Source organism: Rousettus aegyptiacus, unplaced genomic scaffold (genome assembly GCF_014176215.1).
Source record: "Rousettus aegyptiacus isolate mRouAeg1 unplaced genomic scaffold, mRouAeg1.p scaffold_m13_p_7, whole genome shotgun sequence".
NCBI classification, from domain to species: Eukaryota; Metazoa; Chordata; class Mammalia; order Chiroptera; family Pteropodidae; genus Rousettus; species Rousettus aegyptiacus.
In genome coordinates this window covers 19,358,697-19,379,224 of record NW_023416310.1, presented here as the reverse complement: position 1 = coordinate 19,379,224, position 20,528 = coordinate 19,358,697, and positions in this window count along the sequence as shown.

Genomic DNA, 20,528 nt, shown 5'->3' with positions numbered 1-20,528 from the left:
CACTTGATTGCAGCAATGAGAATGCTCTGTCTCTGAAATTTAATGGAGCAGGTGCTCAAAGGTCAATTCAAGTTAACCACCCACTCTGGTCCTCCTATCTTTGGCTTTGAAGACAAATGTATAAGAACTAAGGAGACAGGTATTTTTAATGTGTTCTAACAAATTCAAAACAAGGATTTTGACTTCTTTGAATCACATGCTTATTGTTGTCTTTAAAGCCTTTTTAGATATTCATCCTCATCTTTTTGATGTAAAGCTTTCTCTTTGTCACGAGCTGCATATTTTTTCATGCAGTGTATGTTTTCTTAGTTGCGTAGATCATATTTCTCTTACTGAAGAAAGACTTCTGAGAAAAAAGCAAAAAGAGATGGAGAAACGGTGTCCATCTCTCTCTCCTGCTATTTATACTCCCAAGGATTTCCCACCCTTTCTCATCTATGACTAGAAAGCTTAAAGCTCTGTGTTTCTATTTATAGAGATTTTTATACTACCTTCGACGAAGGGAAAAAAACCCTATCCTTATAGTTATCAAATTAGGCCTTGCCAGGTTGTCTTGAATACAGTTTTTATTACATGGCTGAGAGCCGATAGCCTTTTGTTTGTTTGTTTTTCTTACAGGAATCAGATAACAACACTCATCTTACATCAATGGTTCCTAGGCATCTGGATTTTACCATGAGTTCTTTTTAAAATATTTAACAGCTGTTAAATCATGAGCAGTGAGAAAGTTCCCTAATGACCCCAATTTTGACAGACAATAACCCTTTAGATACCAATTTTTGAGGAGATCTGGGGTCCCAAGAAGGGATTGAGTGACAAGAGTGGGTGGGAAGGCAGGCACTTAAGGCAAAAGTATTTAATAATAGTTATGAACATATTTCAATATTTTCACAGCCAATACAGCTATGTAATGTTGTTTAATGTATATCAGTCTTGAAATTTACTGATTAGAAGTTTTTATAAAATGAGGACCAACATATGGTATCAGTTTTCCTTTTGCCAAATAAGGATGTTAAAAAGACAAAAACTTAAGTACTATCTGTTATCATCATCGTTTCATAAAAGCGAAATTTAAAACCACATAAGAAAATAGAATATAATCTTATAATAAAAAGGCAGTTTTTTAATAGAATGTTTAACTATTATGTGGAAAGAGCATTAATCTAATTTTTGTCATTTCTCTACTGACTGAAGAAAATTTAATCACCAACCTACTCTTGTCTGCAGAGAAACATTCACCTGATATTTTTTAACTGGTCAATTTAGAGTGAAGAAGTGCTCTTCCCTAGCGGACAATATAAGGACAAAAAATCCAAACGGGTCAATAACCAGAAAATGGATTGATTTGATCACAAAGGTATCAAACATTTAGCGTTGTTTGTTGAAGAAATCCCAAATATGGCCCAACTTTAGTTTAGTTTGTGCTCACAAATCTAGTGCCATATTTAGGATTTATACCCCCTTTCCTCTCAAACAAATCATGTCCATCTATTTTTTTTCATTGCTGATTCTTTGTAATGCATAATCAGTGTTTTTCATAGTACAACTCCAAAACTACTAGCTCTTACAGAAATGCCATTTCAGCACACACGTGAATTCATGGTAGCACAAGACGAATAGTTTTGCTGTAGAAGTTACACACAATACAATCTTATGCTCTTCAAAACAGATGTTAGTGGAGGTTGAGGGTATGTTTTCTGTCTAGCTCCATGAATTATTTTATTCCACAGCATAAGCGTTTCCAAAAACAAAAAAATCTAAGTTTTCACAAAGTTAAAAGTAGTTTTTTGACATTCATTCAGGCCCAGGTTAAGATTTTTTCTTTATTTTGAAACCCAACTAGAGGGCCATTTTTTTAATTAATCGATGTGAAGTATAAACACAATTGTGTGGAAAAGCTTAAAATTCTCATTCCTAAAGAAAAGTGAATACACATGATTAAAGAAATAAATTACATAAGATACCCACAATTATACGCATGATGGCTAATCTCATATTGCATTATTACAAGCACGTCTTCCTTCTTATTGGATTAACAAGACTCAGAGACTTTTCCCTCTCTTTAACTGAATTTGTTCTCAATTAAGAAAACTTTAAACTATTCCTCCCAACGATAAAGTTTATATTCTAATGCATGGTGTCTAAAACACACTTTGGTACCCCCTGTATCATAATTCAGAAATGATTTGTACCAAACCATCCATTACCATGCTTACCAAGGTTTTGATCTTTCTCTTCCTTCTCCTTAAAGTTAACTTTGGACAGAAGCACTCTAAAGACAACTGTGGTAATTCTCTTAATGTTTAGTGCAATTAGCAAAGATTCAAGAAAACGGTTCCCAATAGAATGATTACATCATACAAGAGTGCAATTACTGGCTACCTTAGTCATCCTACTATTCCCACAGCTTTCATATTTAATTCACATAAATAAGAAGAGGCTGCCTCTTTGCTATTCTCCTTTATCTCTAAAAACTGAATCACAGTTCTTTTATATTAGACGTATCACTTTTTCTAAAACTTGCTGTATGCCTTTTCTAAAATTTCATAGCAACCACACGGTTAAAGAATGTTGCTATGTACTCATGAAATAAAAGAAAGGATGAGGCTAGAGATTTGATCATAGTTTCTTTCTCTAATCTCTGTCTTGAATGGTATCTTCACATGGCACTTTCCAGAACTATACCTTCCCTATAGAGACATTTGCTTCTCTTGGAGGGGAGGATGGCAGAGTATGAATACTTGTTCTATTCATGGTGTCCAAAATCCAATTCACCATTATTTTCCTCCACCTAGCTCAGAAGTGAATGTTTCTCACAAACCCTTTTTTTCCTGCAGTCATAATTTCACAGTTTTTCTCATTGGACTTCCAAGTTTTATAAATGTCATTTCTATTATCCTTTTCAACAATCACTCCAATTGTAAATTAGCAAACTTGAATCTTACATTGATTACTTTGGCAATATTTCTTTTATATTTGGCACCCTTTTCTTCAAACTGATTTAAACACAAATAAATGTTTTATTGTTTAGAACAGCTAAATTGAATTAAGCTCTCATTAATAGTGTAATTTTCTAATAAGCAGCAAGTCCCGAAATAAAAAGGCCTGGCGGAGAGTGTCCTGTATGAATAGCTAGTTACCTGGCGTGCCCGTTCCAGGCCCCAGGCTATTGACTGAAATGATCTGGTAAAGAGCTCCCAGCCCAGATAGCTAACCAAAGCAATACTTTAAAAAGCACCATTAATTAGACACTCAATAAAAGCCCTACAAGTTTTATCGTTGTTGTTTTAGAAATGTGAATCCACACATAGAATAAGAGTTCTGTAAGGTTTACTGTGAGGTTAATGAGCATGGGGTTTATACAACAAGTTATAAACACTCTTCAATAGGATTCTGTTTGAGAGAAAGAGCCTTTTCTGTGCTAAGTACTGTGCTAAGTACTGGAATTCGCCAGTGAACAGACAGATATTAATGTCCAGTTTCTCTTCTGGACATTAATATCTGTCTGTTCACTGGTGAATTCTCCGGCCTTCCTTTAACAACTAAAAGAAAAATGTAGTTAAATGGTTCTCTCTTTTTTTAATATCTTTCCCTTGCCTTGACTCTTTTTGCATCTCACTTAAGACTTTCATTGGTTTTCCCATCTTGGTCCAGACCACCCTGAGATTTCCCTTCTTTATATTTAAGAATTGAGAAGCATATGATTTCTCTCATATGTGGGATAGAAAACTGAAAGCAGCAAATGAACAAGACAAATAAACAAGAACTCTTAGACATAGACAACAGTTTAGTGATTTCCAAAGGGAAAAGGGGGTGCAGAGGAGGTAGATAAGGATAAAGGGTGTCGAATATATGGTAACAAAAGGAAATTAAACTTTGGTTGGTGAACACACAACACAATATACCTATGACGTATTATTGAACTGCACACTTGAAACCTATAGAATTTTATTAACTAATCTCACCCTAATAAATTTAGTAAAAATAAATAATTCACAAATGGCAAGAAATAAAAGTAACCTAAATGTCTATCAATGGTTGAATGAAAAAGAAAGTGTGGCATACATATAATGGAACATTATTCAGCCAAAAAAACAGAAGGAAATCCTGCTATCTGTGTCAACATGGATGAACCAGAAGGACATCATGTTAAGTGAAATACCTTTACTTTATTGCAGTACCTTCAAATCCTCTCTTATAGGCAAAGCATCATTTGCAAACTACCATCTGTTTAATAAATAATAAATAATCTTCAATGGTGAAAAAACATTTTCTTACTCCCAGAGTCAGAATTTTGGTTTCATCCTTGGCCTTTTTACCTTTATAACTGTAACTGCAGTGAATAATACTGCAATAAACTTGAGAGTGCATATATTTCTTCAAGATCCTCATTTCAATATTTGAATATTTACCCAGGCACAGGATTGCTGAATCATATGGTAGTTCTGTTTTTAGTTTTTTGAGAATCGTCATAATGTTTTTCATAGTGACTGCGCCAATTTGCTTTCCTACCAAAAGTATACAAGTGTTCCAATTTCTCCACATTCTCACCAACATTTGCTTTTTTTTTTTGAATAAACCATTTCAACAGATATGATATTTCACTGTGACTTTTTCCCAATTATTACTGATGTTGAGCATCTTTTCACATACCTATTGGCCATTTATCTTCCATGGAAAAATGTCTGTTCAAGTCTTTGCCCATTTTTAATTGAATTATTTGGCGGGGGAGGGGGGTTGTTCATTTGGTTAGTTGGTTGGTTGGTTGATTTTCTACGCTAAGTTGTAGAAGGCCCTTATATATGCTGGCGATTAACCCCTTGTCAGATACATGGCTTGCAAATATTTTCTCTAGGTTCCATTTCATTGGTTGACTTTACACTGTTTTCTTTGTTGCATAGAAGCTTTTTAGTTTCACATAGTCCACTTGTTTATTTTTGCTTTTGTTGCCTGCATTTCTGGTGTCATATCCGAGAAATCACTGCCAAGACCAATGTCATGAGGCCTTCCCTCCTGCGTGTTCTTCTAGGATTTTTACATTTCAGGTATTATGTTCAAGGCTTTCTGTCACTTTGAGTTGATTCTTTTGTATGGTATAAAGTAACGGTGTGATTTCATTCTTTTTATAAGTGAATATCAAATTTTCCCAGTGCCAATTCTTTCCCCATTGTATATTCTTGGCATACTTGTCAAAAATCAGTTGACCATATACGTGGAGGTTTATTTCTGGGCTCTCTATTCTGTTTCATTGGTCTACATGTCTAATTTTATGCTGGTACCATACTCTATTAATTATTGTAGCTTTGTAATATATCTTTAAATTAGGAACTGGGATACCTTCAGTTGTGTTTTATCTTAAGGTTGTTTTGACTACTTGGGGTCCTCCATGGTTCCACCTGAATTTTAGGACTGTTTTTCTATTTCTGTAAAAAAAATGTCATTGAGATTTTGGAAGGGGTTGCATTGAATCTGTAGACAACTTTGGACATTTTAACAATATCAAATCTTCTAGTCCATGAACACAAGATATCTTTCCATTTATTTCTGTCTGCTTTAATTACTTTTGTCAGTGTTTTATAGTTTTCAGTGTGCATGTTTTTCACCTTTTTGGTTAAATGTATTCCTAAGGATTTTATTCTTTTTGATGTTATTGTAATTGGGGTTGTTTTCCTAATTTCTCATTCTGATAGTCTGTTAGCATATAGAAATGCAACTGATTTTTGTAGGTTGATTTTGTAACTTGAAATTTTACTGAATGCTTATTAGTTCTAACAGTTTTTGTGCATTCATTAGGGTGTTTTACACATAAGATCATGTCTTCTACAAACAGAGATAATATTACTTTTTCTTTTCCAATGTGGATGCCTTTTATTTCTTTTTTCTTGCCTAACTTCTCTGTCTAGGATCTCCAGTACTATAAGGGGTAGAAGTGGTGAGAGTTGACATCATTGCTCATTCCATATCTTAGAGAAAAAGACAGAGCTGGGTTGTGTTTTTGCCAAGTGAGACCATGTGGGTAAAGTACTCAGCAAAATGGCAGTGTTAACATGGCTTACAATGTCCTAAGCAATCTTGGCTTTGCCAGCCTCTCAGACCTCATCTGGCTTTACTCTCCCAAGGGATACTTTACTCCAACCACTCTGGCCTGGTCTTCTTTCTATCCTTAAAAACTAAAGTTCTCCCACTCTAAGGGCTTTGTACTTATTTCTCTTACTTCAATCTGCCATCTTGTGACCAGATCTTTCCTCATGCTGAGTCTCAGTTCTAAAGTTCCAATCTCAGAAAGGTCTTCCTGGGCTACCCATATTGCTTATGGTCTGGTTGGGGGAACAGAGATATTCACGACTGAAATAAGACTTCTAAAGCTTCATGGCTCCTCCAAGAAATTCTTATATGATGCTTAAAAGCAGAACTTGATCTGGAAATTCATTTTTTCTCACCAAGCCTTGGGATCCAACACAATGCCTCCTGATCTTGTTTTGTACAACCTTCTACAAGAGAATTCTAACTAACATCTGCTCACCTACCAGTATCTGCATCTATGTATGCTAACTCCTGCCCTTTACCACAGTGCCCCTGTCCATGTAGGTAAAAACTAAATAAATGTTAGAGCAACTCTACTCAATAGACAGAATGCATGTTCTCCCTGCTCCAAGGCAAGTTAAAGTAATACAATTTGTTCCATTTTCAAAAATCAATTTTATTTGAGAATATTGTTCCTAAGAGGTTGTTTTCTTTATAAATGCCTTTATTTAGCCATTTTCCTTTTCTCAGCTTCCACCTCAAACTATTAGCATTTCCTAGATTTGTTAATTTTAACTGCAAAGGCCTCAGCAGAATTTTAAGGATAATTAGTAGGTTGGCTAACTTTCAGGAAGAAATACTAGTGGTGTCTTCTACAGGCCGGCAGGATGTCTCCAATTATGAAGATGGAAGAAATAAAAACAGGACAGTAAAATCCATTGAAGGACGGATTGCACTTTACAGGAAAAATGTAACTTCATTTAGTTTGGGTCTTTACATCTTGCAAATGTGCTTAGCATTCCTACATCCCATGGGTTTCAGCCTCAATATTTATGTGCTGGAATATTTCACTGCCTCATAAACCAAGAGGTAACACAGTATTTTTACTCGCTGGAAAAAATGTATTAAACCAGATACATTCAAGCAGCTCCACTTCTTACACACGCGTGTGTGTATCGACTCTCAGGAAGAAACAAAGCCAGATCAACAAGAAGCCTTTATCTTTTTTCTCTGTTCCTTGTACAAGATAGTAACCATAGCTAATTTTTAGTTAAATGTGATTCAACTTCAAACAAAATGTTAATCATGAAAACCCAAAGAAAAGGGTTTGAGTTTTTGCTTTATTTTAATATAAATTTTAAAAATCTTTACAAAAGGAATTTCTAGTACTTTATATATAGATTCAGGTTTAAAGTATTTCCTACAAAAGGAAATATAAAGGACTTCTAAATAACTGATTCCTAAAACTTAAAAAAATATTATGAACAAACTTTTCTTTCGATATTCAGAAACAATGACTATTTTTCAAGGAAGAAATCGCTCACCTGATTACAAGACTTATTTCTCAATTCTACAGTGTGTTCTGAGTCCTCAAATATTTTCCTTCCCAGTTTCCCAGATGCTCACACTCTGGTTTCTACTCCAGAGTCATCCACTCCTTCAATATCTTCCATCTGCATTATGCTGGAGAGCGGAAGCCAGACACCTGGCCGAGACATACTCACCCATCTGATAGGTGATCGTGTATTCTACCAACCAAGCCCCAGGTCTCTCAATAAATGAGCTTATACTCCAATTGTGTTCTCTAAAATTAGCTAGCTATCTACCTCTACCCCCTTCTCCCTCTTTCTCTTTCTCTCTCTCTCTCTCTCTCTCTCTCACGCACACGCACACGCACACGCACACACACACACACAGTATGCAGTAAAATAAGTTTGACAGATGCAGATTTAAAACAAAATAGAGCTATGTACTAGAAAATTTCTCAAAACATATATTAACATGCATTTCGAATCTCAAAAATGGTGATAGAAAGTGCGGTGTTTTCAAAAATTACTTGACCACAGAGCATTTTTTTCAAGAAACATCCTTATTGCCACAATTATTTATTGATCTCCTACTATGTGCCTTTTTGTTTTGTTTTGTTTTAATGAATACATAGCAAGGTAAATAATTTCCTGCCTTCAGGGAACAGATCACATTGTCTATAACTGTGTTCTACAGTAAGGCAGCCACTACCCACATATGGCCATTTAATTTTGATTAAATAAACTTAAATAACTTAAAAATTCTCAATTTCTTAGTTTCACTAGTCATATTTCAACTTCTTAACACAGGCATTGTGGCTAGTGGCTGCCATATATAAAAAAAAAATTCCATCATGGCAGAATATTCTATTGGCCAGAACTGCTCAAGAACGCAATGCTATTTTTATTAATTATACACTAACGAGCACAGTCATTTATTTTGTATGTAATTTTCTTCCAAAGACTACAAACTTTATCAGATTTTATCCAGCACAAGTTATCCTCTTACTTAAGTTAATAAATTTCATTCACAATTGGTAGAAATTATTCCTATTTCTACTATTACTTTACTCTCTTAATGAGCAAAGAGATCCACTGTGTTACTTGAACTCAAGAGCACTGAGGAGTTAACGATCAGATTGTATTAGACCAACCATACAGTGATCCTAGAATCAGAGATTTCAGAGTCTGGAAAAGCCTCTAAAGATGATTTATTCCAATTCATGCAGTTTTAAAACTGAGAAACTAAAGCTCAGGGACATAGGAAATTTTCCTAGGTCTCACAGACACTAAATGGCAAAACTCCTTATTACAGTGACTGCACACAGCTTCCTGGGTCTTAAGTATTGTCCTTCTGAAGGAACAAGTCACGGCATAGCACACTACCAGCTTACAAGAGCAGCTACACAGCAGGGATTATCCTATTGATATTCCCATGCTAATGGTAGAAAATGGAGCTCTTCTCCATGAGATCATTATCACTGGCAGAAATTTAACTTTTACTGAAACTCGGTATGCATCATAAATAGTAAGCCCTGCAGAGAAATACCCACTGACATGATCTAAAATGTGTGTGTGTGTGTGTGTGTGTGTGCGCACGCATGTGTATATGCATGGGATTGGGAAAGAAGGTACGGATTTTTATTTCTCAGTAAGTGATTACATGATAATAAATACTTGACATTTTTCTAGCACTTGACAGCTCCAGAGATCTTTATACAAAATATTTCATCAATCTCACAGCACCTTGCAAGGTAGGTATTTCTTTAAATGTGAGAAAACTGAGATCCAGAGAGATTACAAATCATTCAGTCTTGAGTCACATGACTGCAATGGAGAAACTAGAACTCACATTCAGTTTATTTTTGTCTCTAACACTGATGTGTTATCATATCATAGGTGCCTCCCTTCAAAAACATCATAAAAATCCTCTATACTGTTAGTAGAATTGTAAAATGGTATGGCTACTATGAAAAATAGTATGGAAGCTCTTCAAAAAATTAAAAATAGAATTACAATATGATCTAGCAATTCCACCTCTGGATGTACACCAAAAAGAACTGAAAGCAACATTATTCACAATAGCTAAACCATGAAAACAACCCAAGTATCCATCGACAAATGAATGGATAAGCAAAATTCATACAATGGAGTATTATTCAGCCATAAAAAGGAATGAAATTCTGGCATATGCTACAATATGGATGAAATGAGGAAATCATGCTAAGTGAAAAAGCCAGTCACAAAAAAAGAAATATTGTGTTATTCTATTTATATAAAGTACCCAGAGTAATTACAATCATAGAGACAGAAGGAAAATGGCATTTGTCAGGTGTTTGTCAGCACTGGAGAAAAGAGGGAATAGGGATCTGTTGTTAAATGAATATAGAATTTCAGATTTACAAGATGAAAACAGCTATGGAGATGAATGGTGGTGACGGTTGCACAACATTACGAATATATCTAGTATCAGTGACCTGCATACCTAAAAATACTTAAGATGGTAAATTTTATGTAATGTGTATTTTGCCACAATAAAATGAAAACCTGTCAAAATCATTCCTATTGAGCACATCATTTGTACTCCTCCCAAACTATATTTGCAATAATATTAAGCATGTAAAATAACCAGGTACTTAATCCATATTCGGTATATCACTGGCATATTAGTAACTCTGGCAGCGTCTCACAGTGGTTGGACCTTATCATGAAATGTGGATCATTTCCTTTTCCATGTGATTCTGCAAACCTCCTATCTGCAATTGTCTTCAATGGCTGCACATTTTTTTCTGCCTGTAAAACTCATGGAAATCTCAGTTTCCTTGGATAAATACATTTTTAAAAGAAGCAAAACATTTGGCATGTTTGCCTCAATTTTTTGGCAGAAAATGTCCTCTAGTAGAAAGTGTCTTTTATCTTAGTTAATATCATGTAAATATAGCATAGTCTCTGGAAACCCGAAATTATATGCTCTGTTCATCAGAATTATAAAATGGCTGTCCAGAAAAATAGCAAAACACAGAAAAGCCTCAAAGGACTCATCTGAAAACTGAGTCGCAAATATTGAAAAAGCTAAAAATACCACTGGAGACTTGAAATTGGAACACTAACAGTTATCGAAAATGTATTTTTTTACTCCAAAGCAGATACATATGCACAATTGAGTCTTCACACGAAATTTGAGGTTACTGGCTAGCAAATATGATAATAAAAAAAAGAAAAGTTTTCAGCCTCTTTGATCCAGAAGAAAGGGGTAAGAGGCCCCTTCCATATAACAGGGTTATAGATTAAGTTAGAGAGTTTTTAAAGCCACCTTCCTTGAAAGATATGACCTTGCAATCCCGAGATAGAAACAGTTGTTGATTTTGATTGTGTGCCCGTCTGTGTTCCCCCTCATGTCCCAGGACACGTATAGATCTCCAAGTCATCAAAAGGGCGAAGCACTGCTCTCACTTCCAGTTTAGAGCTGGATGAAATAAGAAAGAGAGAGAAGTGTGGCCTTTTGGGTAAAATCTGGGAAATCATAAGAAATGTTCAAACGAAACTTTCCTTGCTTTTAGCGTAAGTTCATACAAAATTGCATTCTAATAACGGTTTATTTGATAGAATTCCTGAGTTGGACAATGCTTTAGACTGAATGTTTGTGTTCCCCTAGAAATTCATATGTTGAAAGCAAATTCCTAATATGATGGTATCTGGAGGTAGGATGTTTGGGACATGCTTAGGTCATGACAGCCGAGCCCTCATGAATGGTAGTACCTTATAAAACAGATTCTAGAAAGCTCCCTTGCCCCGTCTACCATGTGAGAACACAGCAAAAAGGGGCCATCTGTGAACCAAGAAGCAGACTGTCACCAGACATCCAATCTGCTAGTATCCTGATCTTGCACTCCCAGCTTCCCAAACTGTGAGAAATGAATTTCTGTTGTTTATAAGCCACCCAGTTTACGATATCTGTTATACCAGCCCAAATGGACTAAGACAGACAAATAACTTCAAGATCGGAAAAGATCATGTAAAAGAGTGGTTAAGAGCATGGACTCTAGAGTCAGACAGTCTTTATTCTGAGATTTCTCCATCTCTCTTCCAAATAGATAAAGCCAATGGAGTTGAAGACTGGCCCTCAGAAACCTCTCGCAAACTCCTCCCTGTTCCTTCACCCTTTTCGACTGACTGGATTGGATATGGCTTCAGCAGCCATGAACATGGTGTATTATAATGGTAGAGTCCCCATCTGCCTAAGACCCTGAATGATGGCAGAGCTGCCGTCAATATGGGTGCCCAACGACCGCAAGAAGGATTGCTGCACTGCTCACATGTTCACCTGTCGGAAATAACGACCTTTGCAAGAAACAGGTTCCTATTGTTGCAAACCACTTTAAGCGAAGGTCTGTTTGGTACAGCAGTCGCCATTACCCTACCAAATACACCTATTTATCTGTGTCACTAAGTTAGGGAAAATGCTTTCAAATCTCACTAAGAGTTATGTATCACCTTTTAGGCATTTTCCAATTCTTCATTTAAGTTTTGCAATCCCTGAAAAAGTAGTTTTCTTTTACCTGTGATGCATCATAGGGAACAATAAAGAGTGTAGGATCAGAGCATGACTAGAATTTTATTGATGACCCAAGGCAAAATAAAATTCAGTCTGCTTTTTTGCAGCAATATTAGATCTGCTGCTCTTTCGGCAGTAAAATCCTGTTTTGTCAGCAGCTACTGAAAACAGATATGACTCAGAGGACGCATAAAAGCATACATGTAAGGTAACTAGCTATTATGTTTAGAATAGAAAACCACATTTTTTGCAACTTAAGTGCATTCTAACATTTCATACTTCAAGTCATCAAAATCACATTTAGAATGCAGAATCTCAAAAACAGTATGCTCCTCTATGTCCTAATTGCATGAGACAGAAGAAATGTACAAAATGTACATGAGGATATGCAGAGAATCACAAATTTTAGATACTAAAGGGAACTTAAAGGTCATTGAGCAGAATGGTTTCATTCTATAGAGAAGGAAAGCAAGGCCTGAAAGGATTGTGTACTGCACAATATTATTCCAACAGAGTTAAGACTAAAAGTAGGTTCCCAGTGTTTTAGTTTTCAGAGAACTCTCATTTTCCAGGTAGATCAACTCCCAAAGCTTTAGAATTGTGGAATCTTGTTTGTTTTTATAACATTACTTTTCAACTTTTCTTCAAAAAGTGATATTATGTCTTGATTTATTTTACAGTATTTGAGTTTGCAGGAGTAACAGCTCTGAGACTTACCAGCATCTGGTACACGGATGGTATTCAATATATATTGATTGGTTGGGGTTATGTCCATCAAGGTTCATGGCCTAAAATAACGCTTTTGCTATGGCCTCATAATCCGGCTATGTCATACTCCTATTTTTTAAAAAAGTTTAGAAAAGACAGAATATAACATATTCTCTTAAATACTAAAGATTTCTCAGAATCCAAACATGATTTTTATAGGTAGCACATAAAGTCATTACTACTCATATTTTGGGCATATACAAAGGACTTCTGGATCAGCCACAACCACAACAACACACACACACACACACACACACACACACACAAAACAGGTATAGGAACTATTCTCACTGTGGAAAAAAATATATAACTGAATAAAATATACAAAGTGACTGTTTTTAGGCACTAAATACAATGTGGGCTGTGTCCCTTGAGAGAAAAAAAAATGCATAAGGTGAATTTTGCATTTGCTTCAGTATTCTACCTTACCAAGCTACAGCTGTAGAGACCAAACTAAGACTTCACTTTCAAGCAGAGGAAAAAGGGTGTCAGGATGCAACTAGCTAGAAAACGGTGGGATAACTTCTTTAAGGTATTAGAAAACAAAAACTGTCAAACCTAGAACTCTATAACCCCCAAAAAATTATTTAAAAAGAGAGGAGAAATAAGGAGATTTTCAGACACACAAAAACAAAATTTGTCATCAGTAGACCTACATCAAAAGAAATATTACAAGATGGCTTTCAGGTTGAGTCTTAATGACACTAGACATCTCCACATGGATCTATAGCAAGGGTTGACAAATTACAGACCGTGAGCAAATCAAGCTACTTATCCTTTTTTGGATGGTCTGTGAGCTAAGATAATTCTCACATATTTAAACGGTTGGAAAAAAAAATCAGTATAAGAATAATATTTTGAAACCTATATAAAAATCAAAAGTTAATACTTATAAACAAAGTTCTATTTGAATACAGCCATAATCATTAGTTTACAATTGTCTATGCTGCTTTCATTCTACAACAGCAGAGTTGAGTCGTTGAGAAAGGGACTATATGGCTCACAAAGCCTTAAATATTTATTCTCTGGCCCTTTTCAGAAAACGTGTACAGGCCCCTGATCTATAGAGAACAATGAAGAACACTAAAAACTGGTAAAAATGTGGGAAAATATTTTTTTTAATGCCCTTCCCCATTTTTTACTTTGTTTAAAAGACTGCTTAAAGTAAAAGTAATGGGATTAGGTTGTACAATTTAAAGATATGTAGAAGCAAAAAAAAAAAAAAAAAGCTAATAGGAGAAAGGAGAGTAGGAGAGTAAATGTGCATGTACCTAAAAATACAACATAAAAATGAAGCGAAAATGACAATTCAAGGAGAAATTGATAAAACCACAACTGTAGTTGAAAATTTCAAAACTTCTTTCTCAATAATTGTAGAACAACTAGACAGAAAGTCAGAATACAGATTGATAACTATAAACTGACATTCAAGGAATACCCCAATTACAGAAGAGTACACATCCTTTTCAAGTATACATAGTATAATCACCAAGATGGATCACGTGCTGAGTCACGCTGCAATAATTTTAATGAATTAAATAAATTAAATTTGTTGATTTTTTTGCTTCTAAAACATATATATTTTTGAAAGAAACCTCTCTAATAGGTTTAAGGAAGTTTACCCCATGCTACTTGATGACAAAATCCAGCTAAAAATTACGTTATCAACTGGGTTTTGAAAATTAGTATTCTATTTTCTCTCCCAGGTTATTCTACAAACCAAGTGATATTCCATAATATATGAAGGAAAGACTCTCAGTGAGAAAAATGTTTTCAACTAATAAATCAAAAGATAAGTGATCAAAACTCAAATGCTTTGAAACCCAGTTGTAGGCATTGTGTTCATGTTATGTCAAAACTCTGAAAATATTCTTTCAAATAATTGAAATATTTTAAAGAAATTGTATCAGCCATCTCAAGGGGAAAAAAAGGTATTGATAAGCCAAATTCCTTTCTAATTCAAATAGGATTTATGAATATAATTCAAGGTTGTTTTTCATATTGTGCATAGAGCTCTACGAAAAGCATTTCTGTCTAAGGTAGATAATCTATCAAAATAAACCTAGTCAGGCAATGACATAAATACACATAAAGGCTATGCAGGCATACAGCCTGATTTTCTTCACTAATCCGGTAGTGGAATAGTGCTATTTATGTTTTCTTAAAATATATATGGCTTGGTTTGTTTTGGTTTAGTTTTAACATAGAAGTCATCTAGTGTTGACATCTAGTTTTAGATTGAGAGAGGAAAGAATCAGGAGAGTTCTGGGTGTCCAGAATCAAAATCAGAGGTATTGAAGAGGTACTGATGATCAAAGTATAGTTATGTGGTTGTTAAGGCGCCCAGAGAACCAGAAACAAAAGCCGGGGTGGTGATGGAATCAAGACACTGGCACAGAGAACCTAGGGAATGATTTGGAAGCAATGATTAAAGAAAGGCTGAATCAGCACTCGGAAGTCTAATAGAGCAGAAAACAGACAGGTTTGGCAATCACTACAGAACGCAAAGAAGTAAAAAGCAGGTCAAGAAAATAAATTGTGCAGATTAAACACATAATTTGCGTAGAACTAGGGAGGAACCAAGGATGGCAGGTTCCTAGACTCTGAAACTAGACTCAGAGTTATACAAGAGTGAGAGTCAGAAACCCACCCAGAGCAACTGTTTCAGCAAGCAAAATCCAGACAAAATAGACTAGCCAGGCCCCTAAGGACTGAATTATTGTGTTCCAAAGCTGAGGAAGTAAATATAATTGAGCTGACAAGAATGTATGGCTTTTATGCCTGTAAAACTTCACCTGGATCCACAAATAGACAGCCTGATTAACAGGAGAAAGAGCAACAAGCTGGGCTTGAAGCTGACGCAAGATCCTCTAAAATATGCAAGCTGCCCAGAAGCAGAATTAAGACCAGGAAAAACACAGCAATCTTGTGGGCAGACTCACCTACTAGGAACAAAGATGATCAAGAAAAGATCGGACCATTTCCACACAGAGACTGGGTTTTTCAATGAGATTTAAAGGGAGATTAACTTTTACATATCATTTTTTATGATTCAGCTATTTGTAAATATCAACAGTACTAAAAATCAGATGCCATAAAATTCTGAAACAAGAACCATACCAAAAGTAAAAACCATTGGCCGATAGTCTGATAATTTTATGAGCGTAACTTTAACTACATAAAAGAACATATAAATTACTATAGCTCTGCCATATTACTAATACGTATTTACGAAATGGAATAGTATTGTCTGTTTTTTCCCCTGCAGTAAAAGCAGTTGAAAGAACATTGACTATCTCTTCGTTTGATGAAGAACTTGTTTTCACAAAAGTCTTCAAATTGAAAATCTCTGGAGAGAAATGAGTATTCTTAGGCTCAACAGACCACATGAAGGAACACAAGGATCATGTAGTGACAAGGGTGGACCAGGTCATTGTCCTCAATCCTGCCTTAGCTATTTCCGCTTCTTGGAAGAGTTCACCTCTTTGAGGACTCACACTTTCTGAGCCAAAACACGCAGAAGGAAAATATGCCGAAATAGTTTACTTGCTTTCCCTCCCCTACCTCACTGCTTTTCTTCCACCTCCAAGACCTCTGGGCTTACCTCTAGTGCTCCCTTCCTCTAGTGAGTAGCTCTTGCTAGAGCTGTCCCAAGAACTGAATCCTGCCCCGCAAACCAGGGTTTAGTTCCACAGTTGTGTACAGATCTGTGTTTGCTGGCTGCTTAAAGACAAATACTGACCCACTGCCTGGGGTGCTTCAGTTGTCCCTAACGAACCATATGCCTTGGTATTATTAGCTTTTTCTTCCTGCACACATGTACCTCCTCCACCCCACCACCAAGTGTCAGCCATTTGATCAGCGATTTGCTGGTCTCCATTAATATCCAGAGAGCACCCACCCAGCTTCTTTTACAGAGCAGCTCTCTTGAGAATAATTTTGCTTCCGTTCCCTCCCACAAGTATGCACACACTTAACTCTCTTAAGGGTAACAACACTACCTAGAGTGGTTCCTACTGCCCAGGTCAAAAGCCACAGGCTATATGAAAAGAAAGTTACTTGTTTTTTTTTTTCTATTAGGAAAATAGAGACTATAAAAGAGAGGCCAGGAATTATTTTATCTCCTCTACAAACCATTGAGCAAGCATTTCTGAGAATATGGAGGAGAGCCACACTCATTACATGGTGAAATGGAAACCACCTACATGTAGCTAATGGTAAAACTAGTGAATTTATGAAGTCACTTCTCCGTCTTTTCTTTTAGGTGTAAAAGTAGAAGGTTAGCCTAGGTCATCTTTGAGGCTTCCTTAAGCTCTAAAAATCAATGATCTGTAGAGAGTGCTTCCATTTAAACTGACATTTAATGTTAAACATAGAAAAACTTATGGACAATAGGATGTACTTTTTGTGAGTATCAATATAGAATAGGTATGGCTTAACACATGAGGTTTTAAAGGAAGGTGGAAGGCAAATGCTTAAGAATTGAGAATCCACAACTTAAACTTAATATAATTTGTGGAATGTACAAAAGGTTAGAATAGTAAGGCACTTGAATCCACAAAGCATTTGACAAATTCGCAACTCATAACCATTTGTTTATCAGTATATATCCAGAGCCCAAAATGTGGTGGACATTACAAATGCAGTATTATAGGAATGCACTATTTATCATCATTCAGAAAATGTCATGAAAATAAAAAGTTGTTAGGAGATATCTTTCATCATTTTAAAATCTGTGGCCATAATGGCAACTGGGAAACACCCGTAGGACAGAAGGAACACAGCGTTCCATCTCCCTAGTCATAACTGAAGGGCCCAATTTCCAGTCATCTTGTTTTCAGGAACATGGTTCTCCTTTTCAAAATGTCTTAATTGGAATGACTTGTTTTCAATATAAATGCCTAATGTGTTTTTCTATCAGATTAGTTCATTATGGAATAATGTACATCCATTTCATGCATAATTTGTACTTTTACAGCTGAAGCATCAAGGAGGAACATTATGATTAAATGTTGATTCATGATGCAAAAAAAAAAAATTTTTTTCAACTCAAGCTCAAGCTCATATTTATCAGGTCAGCAAGAACTAAATATTCTGCAGAGATATCTCACTGCTTCCCTGAGGGGTCTTCTCTTCCCCATGGAACTCTCTGCTCCTATCTGATGGCTGCTGCTTACACCAAAATTTATAGGCATGGAAGGTTGTTCCTTTCCATGAAAGACAGAGGTTGCTCTCTATAACAGGGGTCAGCAAACTAGGTTATGAGGGCTACAAACATCCCACTGCCTGTTCTGGTGTAGCTCTGGAACTGAGAATGGTTATTCCATTTTTAAACAGTTTACAGAAAGAAAAAGAAGAAAAATATTTCAAGACATGAAAATGATATGCAATTCAAATTTCATTGTCCATTAAATGAGGTGTAGAACACAACCCGACTCATTTGTTTACATATTACCTATGGCTGCTTTCATGCTATAACATAAAGTCAAAACATTGCATAGCTGGTGAGATATTTACTATCTGGCCCTTTAGAGAAAGAGTTTGCCAACTACTGTTCTGCCCTCAAACATTTAGGAAATTGCCTTGTTGTTTCATAGGCAGAGCAGCAACATTCCACTCAGGAAAATGCAAATGCCTTCCGCTTCTCATGCCTAATGCGAAGTCAAATCTCAAAGTCAATGCCTTTGCCTTAATACATAAGTCCTCTACAAAAAAAAAAAAAAAAAAAAACTATTTTCCTTTCTAAAACTCCTGCCATAGTTCTTCAGGCTCAGCCACATGCTTAAAAATAACGTCTCACTTTTCTCCTTCTTTACATCCCTACAGGGAACCCACCACCCTGATTACTCTATTTAATCCTTCTGTTCTTCTATATCCCCATGTCCAACCAGATTTCTTCCTAGCACTTACTGCAGTGAGGATTCATTTTCTGTTTCTTTCTCCCACTAGAAAGTAAGCTCAGAGAGGCTGAGGTCAATATAAGATCATACGGTGCTCTTTTAAAAGTATTTAGGACACTTAGAGCTAAGTGTCCCAATGCGTGGGAGGAGTTGCTTAATAAATACCGAATGAATGAATGAATGAATGAGCAAGTAAGTTGAGGCTCTAAGAACTGAGCAGGAAAGGTCTAAAAAAGAATTTTTTGAAAGCACACCTTCTCCCCCAAATAAAGGTCTACTTTGTGTGCAAACGAAGGCTACCACTTATTGACCATGTACCAGACACTATGCTCAGTTCTTTACCTCCTGTGACTGCTGTTAAAAAATTATCCCAAAATGAGTGGCTTAAAACAACAGAAATGTATCCTCCCACAGTTCTGGAGGCTAGAAGTCTAAAATTGAGATATCAATGGGGCCACAGTCCTTCTAGAACCTCTGAGGGAGATTCTGTTCCTTGTCTCTTCCTGTTTCTGGTGGCTATTAGCATTCCTTAGCTTAAGGCTACATCACTTCCGTCTCTGCTTCTGCCTTTGCACGGCCCCCTCTTCTGCGTGTCTGCCTTTTCCTAGTCTGTCTCTTATAAAGACATTTGTCATTGGACCCAGTCGGTTAATCTAGGATGATCTCATCTCAAGACCCTAACTTAATATTATCTGCAAAGATCCTTTTTGCAAATGAGATCACAGTACAAGTTCCAGGGATTAGGACATAGAGACATCTTTTGGGGGCTACTGTTCAATCCAGTCATTTAGCATCAGGATACTTGTGCATTTATGATTTCATGAAGTCCTCCAAGAGTCTGGACAGTTAATGCCATTTCTCAGATAAGATAAATCTAACAATAAAGTGAAAGGGCTAACATTTGAAACTGTCAGGATTCAAGACTATGCCCTTAAGCATCATAGAATTTTATTACTATAGAGCAGACAGGGACTTTCTGAATTGCCCAAATGGCAGGGTGAATATACCAGTCTCAAGCCACCAGAAAATCCCTTCTCTTTACTATTCATTACCTGTTTACATATCCATATGGTCCATCTTCAGTGCAGAAATAGAGGCTATTTCACAGGTCACCAGAAAACTCCCGATGGTCCATAGGGCTAATCTGATACTATTAGCCACTTTCCCTAAAATTCAGTTCTTTTTCCTCTATAAATTCTGCTTAATGCTTCAAAATGTTTGTGGAAAATTAAATTCACTGCTTATCCACCAATGATGAGCATTGTGTATAAGAAATTCTAAAGAGGATATTGATCTTTACTTCACTCGAACAATCTTATAAAAGTATGGTTTAATTTTTTTAAGTGGGATGCAAATGCCACTGGGGCAACTCATATGGTGGTGACAAGATAGTAGGACATAATGAAGGAATTCTTCTATGGTCAGTTTGAATTAGACATGCCAGTGACCCTCGAGTGCATATAAACTGTGTGCATTTCTCCATCCCCTTTCAAATTCCTTGGCATAAAACTCAAAGTTAGTTCCTTGTGAAAATCTCCAGCCTAGTAACATGAGAGAATTAATGTACTTCCAAAAGTAAACAATTTGCTCCTTTCTGCAGCTGGATCAGAACTGCTATATAGCATGCCAACTCAAAGGGAAAATACAGTCAAGGAAATGGAAGGGTCAAAGGCCAGCCACCTGGAAATTTATGTCAGTTTTTATGCTTAGGTTCCTTCACTGCAAGCAAATATCACACTTTAATACCACTGCACA